Below are 5,606 nucleotides of genomic sequence, written 5' to 3'. Positions count from 1 at the left end.
CTGTCCAAAGGGCTTTTCATGTCCTGTTCTAATTACCCCAGCTGCTGACAGTCTCCTAAGTGCGATGAAAAAGAGAAAGGGCACCAGAGGGTGGGTAATAAACATATCAACCGCCAGGAGTGGCACAGCCAGGAGCAGCACAGCCAGCAGCTTGGCTTTATTGAGTGAGTCTGGCTTTGTGTTTGCAAACGTGGGCCTGGAATCAGTCTTGGCCTGTGCCACGGGGCCTGTAAGGTCCTGTGAGGATTGACTGACACCAGGAAAATCTGCACACAGTGTGCAGCCCACAGTAGCCACTCTGAGGCTGTTAGCTGATTATCAGGCCCCTTCTGCTTACAGAGCGCTTTACTCCCAGCGAGGCAGGACTCCAGCAGGGTGCACTGAGGTGACCAAGACAGACGCGCTCCTTCCCTCACAGAGCTTGCACTCCTGGAAGTTTAGCAAGAGAATCAGGACAACCTCCTCATTAAAGTAGATTCTCCTTCTCTTTCTCCAAATCCTTGCCCTTCATCTTCTGCCTCCATGTCTTCTATCCCTACCCCACTGACAAAATGCCTCACAACAGTGTCGTTTACCTGCTTCCTTCTCCTGACCGCTTGACCCTGAGCTTTTGGAAGACTTGTCCAATGTCTGAAGCCCCCAACCCAACCCAGAGTGTGGCTCTCCTTCAAGCCAAGATGAATTTGTATTGGATTCAGTATGATCGCCAGCCTGAAATAGCTCCTGCATAGCCACCAGTGTCTGCAGGTGTTGGTCTTGAGGGTAAGGCATGAATTCACAGAGTTTTGAAGTCTCATGATTTTGCCTTAAGAAATGAAGAAGGGGAGAAAACTAAAAAGGAGAGTAATTTATCCAGTGTCCCTCTCCTAGGGTTCTCCAAGGGACTGGCCTTCTGCAGGGACCTCTCTCGTCCTCACACCTTTCGCCTTCCTCCGACTCAGCTGAGCTCAGCTCCTCATAGCACATGTCTGGCAAAGATGGTGACAGAAGTGTGGATAGGGGAGCAAGCACTCCTGCAGCTTCATCTTATCAAAGTTAAATCGATGTTGTCCAGATGCCAAGCAGGCAGGGATCTTACCCTCTGGTTCTCTCCACCTCTCCCCTCTGCTTTGCTGAGGTGGGGCTAACACGCCATGATCAGGGACTTGGAGAAACTCCTTCCTTGCCACACACGCATGAACTCATGCAGGGTGTTCTGTGCTACAGCCCCAGTGCACGCTACTGTGAGTCAGCCCCTTATCAGCAGCTGCACGATCGACACTCAATGGAGAAGGCCGTCCCCAAGTCCCCCATGCACACCTTCTCCTCAGGCTGCTCACACTCGGCAGACAAGGTGCTGCGTATTTACCAGAAAGCGTGGAAGCCCTCGCTCACGCACTTGTGGTCAGCTGTGGGCTGCCGGGCTCACACACGTATCTGTTCTTGGCCGGCTGTTGTCAAGGACAACAGACAGAACCAGACCATGTGCCACCTCCCATCTAGCAAACTCACCCAAGCTTGACAGGGTTGTCGAAAGCAGCAAGCGGGGGCAACACCCAAGGCACAAAGACTTTTCAAAAACTGCCTTCTGTCATGTTTGTCATTGTCTCAACAGTCAAAGCAAATTCCATTTCCAAATTCACAGTCAATATGAGAGACTCCACTCTGGTTTCTCTTCAGATCATATAAATCTTTCACCTTTTTCAATAGGAGAAACTATTCAGGGAAGGTTATTAGGAAATTTGTTATAGCAATCTAATATAGGCAGTATTATTTTTTCATTCTCTCAGTACTCCTTGATTATAGTTCTTCTCAAAGTAATGTTTCTTTAGAATTTAGGGTAACCACAGAAGATACTTCTTGCTATATACATTTGCAAGAAAATTAATTTTTGAAATGTGTTTTTCTGCAATATGTGTATGTTACTTTTATCTCTAGCATCCTTTCCTTTGGAGAAAAACTCCTCTCCATTTGATGGCTCTAGAGGGAGGCCACACACTGTGCCAGGTCTTCATCCTTTCCTCTTTACTTCATGATTCGGGTTTGATGAGAGCTCAGAGAAGGGCTGGTCCAAGAAGAGAACCCAGAAGCATCTACACCATCGTGTGTTCCCTCGGCAGCGACCTACTGGGGGAAAGCGGAGCCTTCTGTCTCCTGGAGGCCGTTAATGCCGAGGTGAACGTCCATGGCCATATTTACCAGTAGATGGAGCAATTCTGCCTGCAGCTCAAAATGAGTGAGAGACAAGAACAGAGAAGGGGGAGGCAGTGACCCTGGGACATTGAATTTTGATTCTAGTTTATCAAAATGAGGTCTCAATTCTTCCTGCAACTTATCCACGGTTGAAAGTTTCAATTTTCTACTTTTGAACATTGAATTTTGATTCTAGTTTATCAAAACGAGGTCTCAATTCTTCCTGCAACTTATCCATGGTTAAAAGTTTCAATTTTCTACTTTTGTATTGTGACAAAATTAGAGTGCGCGTGCGCACACACACACACACACACACACACACACACACACGCATGTCATGAGCTTCCATCACCCTGTCCTTTTCTGGTAACTGATCCAGTACATTCTCCTTAAACTAACTTTTTTGATTTACCACCATTTATAACCCTGAGCACGGACAGACTTGCAACCCTGCAGTAGCTCTCAGACCAGCTCGTCTTTGCATTCTGACCCAACCAACGTCAGCTGTTCATTCTTGGCTGGCTTAAATCTTCACTAGAGGCAGTGCTGTGCTAGGGAGATGGAGGCAAAAGGAGGCTGAAGAAAATGAAGGGGCCACTGCGGTAAAGAAACAGGATGGAAATCACCTTGCTGGATGGCCTGGTGGAAGAGGAAGGAGACAGATGAGTGGGAGGCTTAGGACAGCCAAGAAGGTAAATGAAAGCAGAAGAAGGATGGCATAGAACACTAAGAACAGCACTACCTGAGACTCGCATGAGGGCAGGAGCTCAGCCCCAGGCTTTGGGGTTGTCAGTGGTGGCATTTTGGAAAAACATACTTAAGAAGATCATGAAAAAGAAAGCAGAAGAGACTGATGAACAAACCACCATTCTTCACATTAAAATGAAAAAATAAGTTCTACAGAGAATTACTTTGTGACAGAAGTACAGTCCTGTCACTTCTACACTTTGGCACTGTAGCCAGCATCCCCCAGGATGACGTAGGCATGTCCCACACGCAGCAGCTGCACTGCCTGGAGCTTCCCTCAGGGGGCCCCCCTGTGCAGTGTAACCCACGGTCGCTGCGTGCCGGCATTCCGCTCCCCTCGCCGGGTAACTACAGTCCGTTGCAGCTGCCAGTCCTGTTTTCTAGCGTGACCTGACATTTTTTTCTTTCCCCAACTTTTTTCTCTCTTTCTAGCAATATCTCTTCTGATCAGCATCATTCCAATTTTTTATTTCCAAACGCAACACTTCTCTTCTACCTTGAAACCATTTCTGCTATGATGCGCATGTGTTTTTGGAACAGTGCCAGCATCCCTGCGCTTCTATCAGGGATGAAGTCGGCCTTGAGAAGCTGGGGGAGATACGACCTTTGGGCATTGTCAACAGTCTCTGCTTGGTTATACGGATATCATTCTATCTTTTTATGTACTTAGTAGAGTGTGCAGGGTCTCACTGCGTAGACTGGACTCATAGTGATCCTTCTGTTTTCAGTCTCCCCCGCACTGGGATTACAAGCTTTAGGGACCACGCCCAGGCTCAATCGCTGTCTCAGCACACCTCAGGGGTGGGGCTGGCACAGCACACCGCAGATCAAAACCTGGCCACTGAGCTCTGCCTAAGCAGGCGCTTTAGTCCACTGAGCTAGCTGGCCAGCCCTTATAAGGATAGAATCTTGGCTTTGCTGTCAGATTTATTGGAGCATATAACAAAGTCACTCACCTATCTATGAAAATGCTTTGAAAAATAATCCTGAAAACTCAACGATAGTATTAATTATAGCTTGATATTTCCTACTTTTATTTGTTCACCCAGTATAATTTGTTTCCAAATTATAGAGAAGTGCTTATTGTCAAGCGATCTACTAGATTTGCAGCACGGTGGTCCTGCCTGTCATGGCTTGTGTCGAGATATCCCCCAAAGCCGTACGCTGTCATCAGCGGGGCTTTTTGGAGGTGGATGAGTCTATAGAGATTGAATTGTGATGTGACACTAGGATAAGGGTGCCCTGCCCTGGGTATGAGCATCACCCACCCTATGGGTGAGTCGCCTGCACAGACTATAAGGAGCAGAAAGAGGGCCGCCGCCGCCACCGCCGCCGCTGCTGCTTCACTACTAGGCCGTGGGCTGCCTTCTGCCTGCTGTGAGCTGTTCCCCCTCTGCCCTGTTGCCCTGCCTTGGAGCCAGCCAACGAGGAACTGAGACTTCTACACGCAATGAGCTGTAGTATGCCTTTCTTCCTTAAATTTTGGGTGCTGGGTATTCTGTCTCAGTCGTGAAAGTAGTAACTAGGAAGCTGCTGTAGGTGTCCGGAGAAGGCGGAGCCTGGTGCTGCACAGGTGTGCCTGGCTCTCCTGCTCAGCACGACTTTGTCCTGGCTGGTCCTAGCCAGCACCCGCGGCCCCTGGCGCTAGGGCACGCCCTTCTCCCACTCTCCCCACCGCATGCACTGGCTCCAGCCTCAGGATACCTGGCTGGACGGGATGAATAACATTAAGATTAATTTAAGAAAAGACATGCTACAGAGCTAAAATTGGAACTGGAGGCCAAGGTACAACCCAGGAGGAAATGTGGGAAGTCTCTAAAACCCAAACGGATCCGTGGGTTTACACATCACTTGAGCGTGCTGTGACCCGACAGGCGCCCAGTGAATGGCACACAGAATTGCTTTACTTTCCGAGCATCATTTCCACTTGCTCATATGAAAATTACAGACTTAAAGGCTCGCGGTGAGGGGGATTGTGAAAATGAAATGGAGCAATGTGTGGAAAGCGCATCAGCCTGTGCCTGGTGCAGAAGCAGCCCTCAGTAAAGAGTATCCACAGCCACTGTCATTACTGTTTGCCTAAAAGAGATGAAAGAAAACAAATTTCTGGTTCCCTTAAATAGTTGGCCCAGAAGACAGGCTTTTAATATTACAAGCAGATGTCTTTGATAAAAGAAAGAGGGGTAGCAAGAAAGTTGCAATTTCCTATTTTTGTCTTGAGGCAAATTACACACACACACACACACACACACACACACACACACACGGGGCCAACATGATCTTGTTTTTTAAAAGTTCTCAGACAGAAAAAGCCAGTTCTGTGAAGCTGAAGTCGTATTGAAAGAACACCATTGAGCACCAGGGAAGTCACCGTTCCATCTGTGGCTTTGCTCAGCTGAGTCTTCCTGCACATTTGCTTTTCAGACGTTAGAGGCAGACAGGAGAAGTAACACCTCCAAAGTGCTGAAGGATTTCTCGGTCACGGTCTTAATCCACTTTGGGCTGCTAAAAGAGAATACCACAGATGTGCTAATTTGTATAGAACAGAAGTGTCTTTGTCACACTTCTGACTATGGAAGTCTAAGATGAAGAGTCAGAGTGCACTCTCAGGTTCCGAGATGGCACTTTGCTGCTGGGCCCTCAAGGTGGGAAAAGATCCGTGACCTCGCTCGGCAAGAGGTAGGAGG

This window comes from Octodon degus, unplaced genomic scaffold, assembly GCF_000260255.1.
Source record: "Octodon degus isolate 3935 unplaced genomic scaffold, OctDeg1.0 scaffold00179, whole genome shotgun sequence".
NCBI lineage: Eukaryota > Metazoa > Chordata > Mammalia > Rodentia > Octodontidae > Octodon > Octodon degus.
This window is presented reverse-complemented; position numbering follows the sequence as displayed.